The 15564-nt window shown below is 47.4% G+C and overlaps 1 pseudogene; it reads right to left on the reverse strand.

Annotated features, from left to right (window-relative positions):
• Nucleotides 1–14362: 14362 nt before the first annotated feature.
• LOC138850344 (heterogeneous nuclear ribonucleoprotein A/B pseudogene) lies at nucleotides 14363–14965 on the reverse strand (annotated as a pseudogene).
• Between the last annotated feature and the right edge of the window lie 599 nt (nucleotides 14966–15564).

Raw genomic sequence — 15564 nt, forward strand, 5'->3', positions numbered from 1 at the left:
ATTTTAAGAGAAGCAATTATTGAATCTTACTTAATGTCCTAGGTAAACTATTGATAAAGTGTATTAAAATATATAAAAGAATCATACATAAAAAAGACTACCATTCTGCAGGATGAGTTTTGGGGCTTATAAAGTGTTATAAGGAAGGGGGTGCTGGCATGGTGCAATTGTAAGGAAAAGGATTGCAAGGAAAAGGGCACAGAACAGAGGAGACCGGATATAAATAAACTCACAGTCCAAACAATTTATCTGCAGAGGTGGATGACTGACTGCCAGCATGCACACAGACCAAAAATGGCGGAGGGCCCGGTTTTCCAGGCGGCTGGGCCTTCTACATCTTAGAGTGGGCTAAGGGGTGGGGCAGGATTAGATGGAGATGAGTCTCTCCATACAGGTTTTTAAGTTTTTTTGAGGGCTTTCAAGTCCTGAAAGGAATGCAGGGGGTGGAGTGGGGAACAACACACTGTGTGAAACTGAACTGGTCTCTTGAGGGAAGGCTGGGGTAAGGGGTAAAATGGCATTTTATTTACTTTAAGGCAAGAACCTAAAATGGCTGAGGCTTATGTGTAAGGCCACCACAAAACAAACCAAAGGTTGATTGTCAGGTGGGGGAAACCTGACCGGCCAGAGGGAGAGGGCAAGAGAGAAAAAACACCTGAGACGGAAGCAGGTCCTGTTGTACTCTTGCAGGGAGTAGGGAAGTGGGAGCAGGGAATCCAGTTAGGGTGGAGGTGGAGCTGACACTTGTGGTTGGCTATTTTAAAGTTTTTTTTTTTTTAATTTATTTGGCAGGTAGAGTTACAGACAGTGAGAGAGAGACAGAAAGAAAGGTCTTCCTTCCATTGGTTCACTCCCCAAATGGCCACTATGGCCAGCGCTGTGCCGATCTAAAACCAGGAGCCAGGAGCTTCTTCCTGGTCTCCCATGTGGGTGCAGGGGCCCAAGCACTTGGGCCATCCTCCACTGCCCTCCTGGGCCATAGCAGAGAGCTGGACTGGAAGAGGAGCAACCAGGACTAGAACCCGACACCCATATGGGATGCAGGCGCCTCAGGCTGAGGATTAACCAAGTGAGCCATGGCGCCAGCCATGGTTGGGTCGTTTAGTCACCTGGCATCCAGTGAGCCAGGCTGGGCTAGGACTGAAACTTACTGTGCAAGATGAACAGCAGAAGCCAGAGGCTACGATGGTGTCTGGGGCTTAGATGACGTCACAGATTAGACTGACATTTTACTAATATTATGTCCTTGCTCATCAGAAATCACAGAAGAGCTGCAGGTCTCTTGACTCTGGTGCCATGTCTTATCACTAGATCAGTGACGAAATATTCCTTCGCTATTTCATCACTGTGGTCCTTGACATCCACAGGCAGTGAGAGCAGATCTGGCCTGACCAGGTTCTCTCTGGGAAAAAAGTAGAGATAAAGAGCACTGCAGTGGACACTTTAGGACCTGAGTGAGCGGAAGCCAGCAGGACAGCCTAAGCTTCAGCTTCCCGGCTTTACATTCGAGTAGTGAAAATCGTCTGCTTATGCTATTTTATAGCCAGGTACACCTACCTCCCCCTCCAATCCCAAATTTAATATTCTGGCTCTATCTGTAGTTTCACTGGACTAATTATGATTCCCAAACTCTGACTTCTCAGAAAAAGCCTGTTGACTGCTATTTACTGTAAGTTTTAAAAGTACTTATATTTGGGATGAAAACTTGGTCTGGTGGCTAAGACCATTGCCTCCCATTTCTGACTCCAGCTTCCTGCTAATGAAGACACTGGGAGGCAGTGGTGATGGCTTTCGAGTTTGAGCTGCTGCCAATACTATAAGGGTTCAGTGCCAACCTGCATAGACCAGTGGATGGGTTCTCTCTCCCCATCCCTGCTCCCTGTCTCTCTCAAATAAATTTCTAAAACTCTATACAAAATTATACTATTATTTTACACAGTTATAAAACAGAGAGAATGTCCAAGTGATGTGACCTTGTATCACTTTCATGGCATTCTTTGATGTCCAATTTAAGAACTGGGGCTTATATCAATATCCATAGAAGAATAGAACAAATGAAATAGCAAATGTCTGGATGAGTTGGAGAAACAACTGAAACAAGATTTGTTAAAAAAAATGCATATTTGGCCGGCGCCGCAGCTCACTAGGCTAATCCTCCACCTAGCGGCGCCAGCACACCAGGTTCTAGTCCCGGTCAGGGCCCCTGATTCTGTCACAGTTGCCCCTCTTCCAGGCCAGCTCTCTGCTGTGGCCTGGCAGGGCAGTGGAGGATGGCCCAAGTGCTTGGGCCCTGCACGCCATGGGAGACCAGGAGAAGCACCTGGCTCCTGCCTCCGGATCAGCGTGGTGCACCGGCCGCAGCGCACCAGCCGTGGCGGCCATTGGAGGGTGAACCAACGGCAAAAAGGAAGACCTTTCTCTCTGTCTCTCTCTCTCACTGTCCACTCTGCCTGTCAAAAAGAAAAATGCATATTTGGGTTCTATGCTTATACAAGATCTCTAAACTCTCCTTCCTTTGTTTCTCTTTTGGTACAAGCAGATTCCCTACCCTCTCAACTCTCTCCTTTCAACTGCAGCCTCCCTGTGCTTAAATTCATCTTGTATATGTATGTACATCTTGAGTTACATAAAGAGTACAATTAGCGTTCTTAAGATATCTTACTTGGGACCCACACGAGTCTTCCTGTATAATAACCAGAGCACTAAATGGCTTTCTTCCAAATGCACAAGTGATATGGGGCAAGTCAGGGAGACAGATTAAGTTCATGAGCTGGAGACCACACTTCCCCTGTCTCCATGTCATCTCACCTACATGTACCCACCTGTCAATCAGCCTACGTAACCACTCCCTTTTTTGGAAGTGAATAAGAGGCCTGAAGATCTTTGTGCTGGGGTGTTCACGCTCTCCTGTTTGCTCCCTCTCTCTCTCCTGGTGGACCCCAGCAAAGACTGCTATGAAGACCCCCATGTACTCTTTCTGGCCCACTCTCCCTTAATAAAGCCCTCATGTTCCTATCTATTCTTCTAAGTAAAACTTAAAGCTTACCATGTTGTGTGCCGTGTCTGAGCCTGTGCTTAGAATTCTTTAAGCAAAAGGCAAGAACCCAAGATACTAACTTTTAGGCTAACCCAGCTCACAACACAAGGAATGTAATGGTTGTCCCACTTGGAAGATAGTTTCTGCAATATTTGTAAATGCATTTATTTATCTATTAGGTTCTGTTTATTGTTAGATTGGCTGTGTATTTTATACTCCTTTTATATGTCAAATTTGTTACTTTTTAGAACTCTTTTTTTCTGGAGTTAGATGTTTGTTATTTTAATGTGTTAGTTTCCTTGGACATATCTATATAATTAATAGTTTCATCTTACATTTTACTTTCTAAATAGTTTATTGTGTTTCAGATGTGCAGCATGCTCATTATGTTAAGCATAAGCTTAAAATCTTTAAGTGTATTTTCACTTCCTTTTTTAATTTTTAATTATATATGGAGTGTTTACACAATTTATGACAATAAAATTATACATACTTATGCCTTATTATAAATATGACAATAGTTCACAAATTTCATGAAATTAAATATTATGAAAAAATGATGAATAGATTTCAAAAATTTTCCATCAAAGAAATGTATCTCTTAATTCCATTTTCTACAACCTTTTTGAATCCCTTTATTTTGTGCAATTTTGCATGACTAAATATATAAAAACTGCATAAATGTAGTACATACATGAGGAGAAATGTAATTATAAATTGTGATCTTTTCATTTCCCATTTGATACAGATTGATATATGGCATAGATATATAAATGTATGAACCTGTAATGTTCAAGAATAATAAAAAATTCATTCTTTTATAAAATTAGAACTCTTTTCATTGACTATAAGTAGGATTTTAGATAATATAATCAGTCTTCATTTTCTTATATCATGGTAACTATCATAACCAAACAAAAAAATGTTCATACTTCCAGATTTCCATGATCTTCTGTGGGACTAAACAAAAGTAATCCAAGAATGATTAACATCTATAAGGATAAATATTTGTTGCATCAGGTTTAATAACAGTATTGATCCTCACATAGATCATTCCTGCCTCTGGGAGTCGCCAATTTAATGCTGACAGATTGTACTATCTCTCAGTAATTCATGGGTGCGAGGACATTTTGATTCATGGTCCTAGTCTTTGAATTTAAACATACTGTGATAAAAGCTGTCTGAATTCAGAACATAAATTAGTGAAGAATTAATCAGTTTGGAAAAGGTGTTAAACAGCACTCCAGTACTATGACATTTTCAAGACTTATCCAGCAGATAGTTTTGAGATGAAAGTTACTCCTGATGCAGGATTTGAGCATTGCTATCAGTATTTCAATTAATACAAACTCAAATGAGCAGGTTGATATTTTCACAATAAATGTATTAGATCTTAGTGTGAGTGATAATTCCATATTATAAAGCTTTATACACTTTTGGCCAACCTTGTATTTCTCAATAATTTGACTGCCCAAAACATGCTTTTCCTTCCTTTCCTGAGGCTTCTATTTGTCTTTGTACACAGGAACAGCCTGATAGCTTTTACTCTAGAGATTCCTGTTTTGGAAGACTTGTTAAAGGTTTAACACTTCTCTCCATTGTGAAACTTAAACTTCACAGCAACAGTTGATGCTGTTTTGTGGAATACCCATCTAAATCTGTACAATGTCAAACCACCAGTTAAAATGTTCAGAAGTATAAGACACAAAAGTGTTTGTTGAGTAGTGTATTCTGATCACTTGGAAAATATTTGAAGTTTAATTCACAAGATTGGACTATAAGCATGGAATTATCATCAGAAAGTAAACTCTTCGAAATTCAAAGCTCACTTAGTCCTTCATTTTATTTGATGAGCACTTGATTTGAAAACAGACCCACCAAAGCCTAAATATGATTAAATCATTGTTTATATATTTTGGGTGTAAGTTGAACAAATTTTCACCTATTAAATGCTCATATTATTCATGATTAGAATTTAAAATTATGTAATTGCATCTCACCCTCCTAAACTTTACTTGAATCCAGTGATGTTGAAATCACTGACTATATGAGTTACGGTTATGTTCAAGTTAGCAATTATTTTTAAAGTTACTGTCCTATCTTTGTTGGTGTCACCTCAGGTCATCAATGTCATGTTCTTTGTTTCAATTTATTTGGATACAATTTCTGATTTAAGTTATGGTGCATTTGAACTCCTTTCCACCATAGTAAAGACTGATGGAAAGAGTTATAGATCACAATTTAATTAACTATAAAGGATTTGAGTTCATTACTAACAATTTAGGAATGTTTCCAGTCTCTATCTTCCCAACCTACACATTCATTGTTTTTCCACAAATATACATTTTTTGTATAAAACACAGGAAAACTAGAGTTGATACTAATCTACTTGAAACTGTCTACTAATGCCCCTTTAATCTGTAATAAGATTCAATTATGGAAGGATAACTAGCCTATTTCTGGTGCCTTACAAGTAGTGGGGTATATGACTGGGGATGTAGAAGAAAAACATCGCCCATGTTCTTCCCATGCATGTTGGATGCAGAATAGGTCTAATAAAAGTTTCAGTATTTTTCTGTTTCTTGTGGAGTATTTTTCTCTATTTCTCTTAGGTTCTACTACTATTGTCACTGCTTTCTTTACTTATACTCTATTTCCAAATCATTTATTGTCTTAGAATCGAAACTTTCCAACTCAACTAATTTTTTTCAAAATCCTCATGATATGATTAATTATTCAATTTGCCTACACTAAGTGCAGACAATATCTAATCCCTCTTTCCAGCTAACTGATTTATTTTCACTCCAAAAAACTGTTGTCTCTTTAGCAGAGCACAATAGTCACTCAAATACAGAATAAAGATATATATCTGGGCAGAGATCCCTTCTCAAGAATTCAGGCTTTCAAATAAGATTCCATTTGTGTTCTTTCTGTTTTTTTTTGTTTTGTTTTGTTTTGTTTTGCAATTTTCCTCTTTCTATATTTGAAAGCCTATACTTTTTGAATAATCCTCCATGTTTTTATTCAGGTCCAATGACTAGAGCTGTGTGACATTATTCAGAGAAGGCATAGATACACTACTTCAATAATCCAGATGCTTTGTCAGTGCTTGGAAGAAACACAATGATTTACATTTCTCTGGATGGATAACACACACACACACACACACACACACACACATATTCTTCTGCGTCTTTGTTTCTGACTTTCCTTTTTGCACTAAAAACCAAATTAGGGACTGACTCATCTGATTACGGGTTCTTGAGCCATTCAAAATTTCCCCTGCAATCTCCTGTTTTAGTTTAACCTATTTGATGTCTTCTCATTTGTTCCCTTGTTGTTGCTGAATAAATAAGATGTTATAATTCTATTATCTTCCATTCTTCACTTTAAAAATGTTTTTATTTAAAAGACACAGGGTGGGGAGAGATTGGTGGAGTAGAGCAAGAGAGAGTCCCCACTGCCTGATTCACACCCCAAGCACCTGCCACAGCTCAGTGTGGGTCTGGAGGAAGCCAAGAGCCTGGAACTCAATCCAACTCTCCCATTTGCGTGGCAGAGACCAAAGTACTTGAAGTGGATCTGGGGTTCAAACTCAGGCATCCCAATTGACAATGGCTGTGCAAAATGCCCTCTTAATCCAGTAATGTTCTGATCCATGCTCTTTGCCTGGTAAATTAAGCTTTGGGCTGGATGCACTACATATTTCTTACCTAAATAGAAATGTGTGGCTTTATCCCAAAGTGTGTGTTTTCCTCTCAAGAATTCCCTGTTCTTAGTAAATGCAACTTCTCTTTCAACCCCAGGCCTTGTTTTTGATCCTCTCTCTTCATTGCATCTTATGTATTTCTGGACAATTAAAATTTACTCTTTTAGCATCTGTATTCTAGGAGACTTCTGGTTATTTTTTTTTCCATTTTGAAACAGACCCATGAGGGCCATGAAGAAGCAGAGGACAGTCTCAAGGGGCTTGCTGTGCACCACACATGCATGTGGAGTGCCCCTGGCTCCACATGGCCTGGTGCAGCTGTCAGGGCCTTTCCCAGGGTCTGAGTGAGCACAGCGGGTGCTCCAGCTGCCCGGTGCATTGGCCAGTAGCACCACAAGTGCCCTGGCTTGCCCACCTGAGGCCCTTGCCTCTGACTCTCAGGGTCCCAGTGGTGTCCCGCTCTGTGGTTCCCCTCGTGGGCCCTCCACCAGGCTTTGACTTTCCAGAACAGCCTCATGCTCAGAGTAACTGTATTCAGCTTCCTTTATTCTACATGCAACAGTTTATGCAGGTGCCGAGAGGTAAGCCCCGTAGAAATGTTTTAAAATGGGGCACCTGGCCTCTTGTCCTGCTTCCCTGCTACCCCCACAGCCCCAGGCCTCTGCTGAGTGCCTTGGAATTCTACATCCATGATTCTCAGTGGAGGCTCCCTGGACCCCTGGTGCCCCAACCCTCTCAAAGGACCCCCAAGGTTGTCTCTTTGCCAGTCACACCTCTGTGGGTCTCAAAGCATTCTTCATGCTCATCCTTCAGCCAAAGGGACATTGCATTTTGGAATATGGAGGCCCAATGCAGAAGCACAGAGGAAAATCAGACCTTGAAGAGAGTTGCAAAATTATGTAAGAATGCCACTCTTCCAATTCTTCTTTTGTTTTGTTTTTGGGAAATACGACTGTTGACCATAAAATATTGATGATCAAATATAAGAGGTTTGTTGTCATTATCTTTTATAAAATATTTATTTATTTATTTGAAAGTTACAGTGACAGAGAGAAAGAGATCTTCCATCTGCTGATTTACTTCCAAACAACAGTCTGGACTGTGTCAGGCTGAAGTCAGACACACACACACACACACACACAGATCTTTCATTTGCTGGTTTACTCCTCAAATGGCCACAAAGGCTGGGTCTGGGCTAGGCCTAAGCCAGGAGCCTGGAACTCCATCTGGGTCTCTTATGTGGATGCAGGGACCCAAGTACTTGGCCCATCTTCTGCTGCTTTCCCAGGTGCACTAGCAGGGAGCAGGAGCAACAGTGGGGCAGCTAGAACTGGAACCAGTGCCTATACAAGGATGTCAGCATTGCAGGTGGTGGTTTAATCCACTGTACCACAACGCCAGCCGCATGCTGTTATTGTTAAATGAGCTAATAGGGCCGGCACTGTGGCATAGTGGGTAAAGCCACCACTTACAGTACCAGCATCCCATGTGGGTGTCGATTCAAGTCCCTGCTGCTCCACTTCTGATCCAGCTTTCTGCTATGGCCTGGGAAAGCAGTGGAAGATGGCCCAGGTCCTTGGGCCCCTGCACCCATGTAGGAGACCTGGAAGCAGCTCTTGGCTCCTGGATTCAGATCGAAGCAGCTCTGGCCATTGTGGCCAACTGGGGAGTGAACCAGCAGATGGAACCCCTCCCCCATATCTGCCTTTCAAATGAATAAATAAATCTTTTTTAAAAAATGCCAGTTGTGCTCCCTGTGAGAAAGTTCCCAGGAAAGGAGAAGCTGGGAGAATGGTGGCCACAGCCACGGCAGGCTAGGGGTGACATTTCTGAGACAGTCTGAAGGGCAGGCCCATCACATGAGCGTCCATCTGCCCCCCTCCCCCCAGTGTCTAGGGGACACAGAGAGATGGCTCAGCTTTCTCCTGTCTCTGCAGGAGAGCAGCTTAATCCACTTAGCTGTTTCTGTCCACCACGCCCCACAGGCCTGCAACCCCTGGCTGAGCACCAAGCATCTAAAATGAAAACTCATGGCCTCTCCTCGGCCCAGCTCAATCTCAAGAGTTAGAGGTGGGGTGCTTCACCCCAAACCTTGCAGAAGAGAGAGGAAGGGACAAAGGAGGAGGAACCTGCCAGGATGCTGCCTCACTGTCCTGGAGAAACGCTGTGACTCTCTAATAAAGACACTGTTGCTGATACTGCAGTCACGACTCAGTGTCTGCCACTTCAGTCTCCTTACAAAGCATCAGCTGCACCAGGGGAGGGAAGAGGGGGCGTGTCCTAACATCAGGCCCCGCCTCCTCTCACGGGATGGTCCCTGTCCCAGTGTTTCACTCAGTGAGAGAAGGAATCTGGAAGAGTTTGAAGTTCAAGGAAACAGACCTGGGCCAGGTTCAAGTGTTTTATTGCCACAAGCGCAGTGCGTTAACACTTGGGCAGATTGTGGAGAGTTCCATTTGCTTGATGACGCATCTTGTCCAGGAAGTGGGGATGGGGTGGGGGGAGGGGAGATCCAGGTTCCTTAGGTTTTCAGCTGGGCGCTCCCCTCCTGCTGTGATGAGAGCTGTGCAGATGTCAGGAGCAGATGGAGGGCAGGGGTTTCTTCAGATCCACCATGGGTCTTAGTCTGTGGCCCGAGGAGGGCTGAGGCAGGGGGTGCTTGAGGGCAGGGGGGTTTGGGGGAGGGAGGCTGCCAGGGGACAGAACACCTGTGTCCCACAAAGTCCTCCACGTCTGGCCCCAGCCGCGCTCCTGGGGAACTTGAGCTGCAAGCCCCGTGGGACCAGGCGCATTGTTCACCCCCTCCTGGGGCTGCGCTAGTGGATTCCAACCATGTGTTCTCAAGGGAAATCTCTCTGCTCACAGCCAAGACGCGGCGGACCTGGAAGCCAGGGCTGCCCACTAATCTGAACTCGCCCGCTGGTTCCCAGCTGGCTGGGAGAGCCCTGGGCACAGACACAAGAGATGCTAAGCTGCTTCTGCACAGTGGGCCCTGCTGGTCACAATGGGAGACTTCACGGGGTGGGGGGCGCTTGGGGATGCTGGGAAGATGGGGATCCGAGTTGCCTGAGCCCAGGAAAAGGACCTCTGCCCCACCAATCAGAGAGTGCCCAGGACTCTCTCCCACCCTTCCTCAGCTCTGCCCACACTTCAGGCCAACTTTCTTTCCAATGCTGCTACAAAAGCTATGTTGAAAGAACAATAGTCCCCTCGGCCTTGTCACCTGGAGCTGCGTGCGATCTACAGGAGGGAACTGTGCCTTCTCCCCCGACTTCACTCCACCTGGCAGGTGTTCTGCATCCTTCCCCTCCTCTCCCTCCCTCCCTGCTCCCTTGCACGCTGGAACACACTCCCGCACAAGCATTTCAGTGCACACGCCTCCAGGAGCAGCACAGCTCAGATGGGGCGCGTCTTCACAAGGCATCTCCACAGCTCGCTTAACCACTTAGCAGTGGTTAGAGTCACCCCAGGTCAGGACCCAAACTCCTTCTGGGCTATTGTGGACAGCCAAGGGAGAGGGAGGCTGAGCTGTGCACCCTGCAGTCCCTGTGCATGCAGTGGGCAACTCAGGCCCTGCGACTGTGCTTTGTCTTCATGGTTTCTGGTCACCCGCAGGGTGCCTTTCGGAGTTTATCTTAACTCAGCCAGTGGTAGAATGTGCTCTTACTGAGGCCAACTCCTCTGCCTCCTGATCTCTCTGCAGGATTATACCAGCTTCCCAAGACCATGGCCACCCCTCACCCAGCCCTCCAGGGAGCAGGACAACTGCAGGTGGACATCTGTCCCCACCCTCAGGCCCTCGTCCACCTGGCTATGCGGTTCGCTTCTCCCCTGCATGGTTCCATGCCCTGTAACGCAGATCTGCTGGCACAGGAGCCACTGTCCGCCCAGGGCCCTCTCCCACTTGTCCCTGACTTGGTCCCCAGGACACAGCCAGGTACAGAGTGGCCACTCAGCACCTCCCAGATTGACCCTTCCCTGGGGCCACTATCTCTTCCTCCTTTCATTAGCTGAAAATAGGTATCAGGACTTACTTTAAAGGCACTTGATGTGAGAGATCCTGTGAAATTCTCACTTCATTTTAAACCCCCGCTTAATCAGACGGTTTTTCTTAGAGCTAAACACTTTCATCCTTCGCCTCCTTGGGGAAATGGGCAAAGCTGAAGATCTCCTTGCTGATTAATCCATTTCTTCTTCCAGCCTCCTTCCCCTCTCTCATTTCTGTTGCATGAAAGACCTGCCTCCTCTCTGGATTTGTTGGTTAAGCAGAGGCACCTGCACATAGGAAGTGGCTGGGATGAAGGCCTGGCCCTGGACTCTTCCTCTGCTCACCCAGAATTTGCACTTAACTGGTACCCACAAATTACTCACCCTGGTTAGGACCCTCCAATTTGGGCATTTTTTCTTTTCTTTTCTTTTCTTGAAAGGCAGGGAGACACAGAGAGGGAGATCTTCCACCTGCTGGATTACTCCTCAAATACATGCAGCAGCCAGGGCTGGACCAGGTCAAAGTCAGGAGCCTGGAACTCAATCCGGGTCTCACCCATGGATGACAGGGCCTCAGGTTCTTGAGCCATCACCTGCTGACCCCCAGAAAGCACATTAGCAGGAAACTGGATTGGAAGTGGAGGAGCCAGGACTCGAACCAGGCACTCCGATGTAGGCTATGGGCATCCCTAGTGGTGACCTAAGATACTGTGCCAAACACTTGTCCTGAATTTGGCCAGTTAGGAATTTCATGCAATTCCAACAAGAGCAATGTGTTTCAGGAAAACATGAAGATGCATTGAGATTTGGGGAGAATTTTTGGTAAGGTGGAGGTATCATGATTGCCCAGTTGCAGGAGAGTTTTGGCTTCAGGCGACAAGGGGACACTGGGCAGGTAGCCTGAAACTCTGGAGCCTACACAGTTTGTCTGCCAGAGCTGACCTGTGACCTGTCATGGTCAAGGAGGCCAAAAAAGCAGGGAAAACAAGACAGCTACTGTGGGCATCAGGAGAACTCAGGAGGCAAGCTGAATGGCCAAGAGGAAACCAAGCTGGGTCCCTGAAGCCCAGTGGCAGCTGGCTCCTGCAGGAGGCCTGGTGATGTGACTGAGTTCCACAGTAAGACACCTGGGCTGTGATGCCCTGCATGTCCGCACCCTAATTACTTGTTAACCTCACATTTACACTGAATATACTTCTCTGTGTGTGAGGTTTTTGTACGATGCCAAATGGTAAATAAAATAGTTTCTTTTCTCTTACTTGGCCAAAAACCAGAAAAACTCTGTTGTGGACACATACCAGCCCAGAGCCCAGTGTTTTCAAACCATGCTTTAGGGAGTCATGAGGAATTCAAGTCAACGTATGTATTCATCAAACAACAAACAACTCGGAAGGACAGGGGCGCTGATGAAACAAAGCAGTGAAGCTCAGGCACATGTCCTGGTGCTGGGCTCTGGCCTTTGGCCACCCTGCTCACCCCTACACCCAGGGCTCCTTCATTCATGCCCGATCATGTGGCAAAGGTTCTGCTGATCAATGAAACAACACCCTGCCACCCCCAACCCACTCAGACCTAGGCCCATGGCCCCAGAGCCCTGCTGCTGTGGCTCTGTCCCTGCTCTCGGCCTATGGCTTTGCTTTGGGTGTGTCTCTCAGTATCCACGGACTTGTCCAAGGGCTGAGTGTACAGCCATCTGCCTGGTCTTTCCCACCAGCTGAGACCTTAGAATCCAACCCTGACACCAATCACAGGACAAGGATCCCACCAAGCCACTTCAGTACCCTCCCCTCTCCAGGCCTTGGCCAATATACACACCCAGCAGGGGGAGGCGTGGAAGCAGGGTGGGTAGGGAGAGTGGCTCCTGGGACAGGAAGGAGTCAATGCAGGTGAGGTCCAGGGGTGCTGAAGCCGTGCTGGTGCATCTGCTCCTGGCCGTCTGAACTGGGGCATTGGAGAACAGTGTGAACTCCCCCTCTTGACATTTGAAAACACGGGAACAAGTAGAATAAGTTAACAGGGCTGCGTCATAGGCAGGCTCTCCTAGGAGCAGGCCTAGAGATCCTTAGTTTCTCCGTCCGTGGCTGCGAGTGATGGGGGGCACAGGTAGTCTCACAGGTGAGGCCACACCCAGTCTGAGCTGCTGACAGCAATCCTGGCAGTGAAGGGGTGAGGAGGACCCTGGCAGAGTGAGTATAGGGGATGTGGCCCCTACTGCCCCTGCAGGCAGAATTTCTCACATGGGTTGGAAAGTACATTCTTCCTGCTTCCAAGCACATCTGATGTCTTAGTGTTGGGTGTACAATGTCAACTAGTAACCCTGGGGGTGGGGCATAGGTGATCTTCTGCAGCCCACACTCACACCTCGTGCACAGCACCAGGGGCTTGCTTCCCCCAAGGCATCAGCACACATGCTGCTGCTCACACAGTGAAGGTGATCAGGAGCTCTTAAGGGGGTTGGAATCTCAAAATCCCCCAGGAAGGGCAACCAGGCTCCAGAACACCTTCTGTGGGGCGGCTCCAGGGCCAGGTTGTGAATGGCCTGGTCCCAAGATTCACAAATCCACTGTGACGTGTGAAGCTGCCCAGCGCACCATCAGAGCAACGCAAACAGGTTGCAGGCGCTCATTGTTAAAGCTGTGGGCAAGCTTTCCACTGAGGTTCTTCGGGACCTGATGCTGTACTCACTGTACCAGGGAGGTATCCATTTGAAAGGCGTTTCTGGGCCAGCACTGTGGCATAGCGGGTAAAGCTGTTGCCTGCAGTCCTGGCATCCCATGTGGGTGCCAGTTCAAGTCCCGGCAGCTCCACTTCCAATCCAGCTCTCTGCTACAGCCTGGGAGAGCAGTGGAAGATGGCCCAAGTCCTTGGGCCCCTGTACCCACGTGGGAAACCCAGAAGCTCCTGGCTCCTAGCTTCAGATCAGTGCTGCTCCAACCATTGTGGCCAATTGGGGAGTGAACCAGTGGTTGGAAGACCTCTCTCTCTCTCTCTCTGCCTCTCCTTCTCTCTCTGTGTAACTTTGACTTTCAAATAAATAAATAAATCTTAAAAAAAAATGAAAGAAAGGTGCTTCTCAAGGCCAGTGGTAAGCCGAGTGTGGTGCTCAGGGTGTGTTGCAGCAGTCCAGGTCGAAGGTCCCTGATGTGGGATTGGGCAGGTTGGCTTACGAAAGACATTTCACAGGAGGGCGGGACAGTAAAGGCTGAGTGGCAGATAATTGTGATTTCTGACTATGACACCACTCACCTGATCACAAGGTCTCCCTGGAGAAGGTGCCTACCAGACAGGTAGCATTTTTTTTTTCCTAAGATACAGTTTACTCTTTACAACCAGGGTCCAGAGGTCCAGGTTTCAGAGCGGCAGCGGGAAGCAGACACTCCAATCTGGTTTTGGGTAACCTGGTGATAAAATCAGCCTGTAACGCCACCCTGGCCTGAGACACCACATGCTGCCTAAAACAACTAGCACCCTGGAAATAGTCAACGGGAGAGTGATTTCCAGGGGGGAAATTTTAAATAAGATACACATGGGACAGGCCTTAGAGAGTTTGCCAAGTTAAATTTGGTACATAATAGCATTCACTCTGTTTACAAACCCAGCTTGTGCAGGCGTCACCCTCCTGCTGCACCTCAGTATGGCTTGCAGTTATTCTGGTGGCCACTCCCCTGACCTCCACCTCCACCCCTGCCACCACTGCCTCGGCTCCCCCGGCCGCAGTTCCTGCGGTCCCCAGAGCCATACTGCTGCTGCTGATAGGCCTCCTTGGGCTGGGCCACCTTGATTTCACACTTGCTTCCACTGATGGTATGGAACTTTTTCTCCAGAACCTTCTTCATGGGGTCTTCTTCTTTAAAGGTGATAAAAGCAAAACTCCATTTTTTGGCTCCATTGGAAGCTCAATGGCCTCAATCTCCCCAAACTCGCCAAAGCACTCCCTGATCTTTTCCTCAGTAGCTTCAGGATTCAGACCCCCCACAAACATCTTCTTCACTGGGTCCTTCTTCATAGCTATGGCCTTTTAGGGTCAATGACATGGCCATCCAGCCTGTGCACCTTCTGGTCTAGGACCTTCTCCACACTAGTTGCGTCTTTGAAGAGGATAAACCCAAATCCTCTTGACCGTCCAGTGTTGGGATACACTTTTATTGTGCAGTCAACGACCTCGCCAAACTTAGTAAAATAGTCCTTTAAATCTTGTTGTTGATATCCCAGCTCAGACCACCAATGAACATTTTCCCCTTGTCCTCCTAGTTCTTGCTGGCATTTATCTGGTCCCCCTCCGCGCCATTCTGATTCCAGCTCCAGGCCCCGCGGTGCCGCCTCCGGCCCCTGCTGCCTGCCCTGGTCCCGGCCGACGACTCCCATCAGGGGCGGCCTGGTGTCCGTTCTCGGTGGCGCCCAGGCTCCAGCCCTCCCGGCCTGACCCCGAGCTCCAGCGGCAGAAGGTCTCAGTGGCTGCTGCCTCTGCAGCCCCCCACAAGGACGAGGCCGGGAAGGGTGGTGCCCTGGGGACCGCTGCTGCAGCTGAGCCAGGCCCCCTCCCCAGCAGGGCAGCGTCCGGCACACCTGCCCCGCCCCCCCCCCCCCCCGCCGCCGCCGCAAGGGCCCCAGCGAGGAGCCCCAAGTGAGGAGGCACAAGCACGCCTCTGAGTCACTAGGGGGAGACAAGGGGAAGTTGTCTAAGCTCAAACCCGCCCCGCTGCCTCCCCCATTCGAGCCAGGAGGCAGCTGGGGAGGCAGCCCTTGGCACGAAGACAAAATCCACAAGCCTGGCTGTGGACACAACGAGCTGTGAGGCTGCCGAGCCCGGACAGCCAGGGGACAGCCTCAA

The sequence above is a fragment of the Oryctolagus cuniculus genome, chromosome 7 (genome assembly GCF_964237555.1).
Source record: "Oryctolagus cuniculus chromosome 7, mOryCun1.1, whole genome shotgun sequence".
Classification (NCBI taxonomy): domain Eukaryota; kingdom Metazoa; phylum Chordata; class Mammalia; order Lagomorpha; family Leporidae; genus Oryctolagus; species Oryctolagus cuniculus.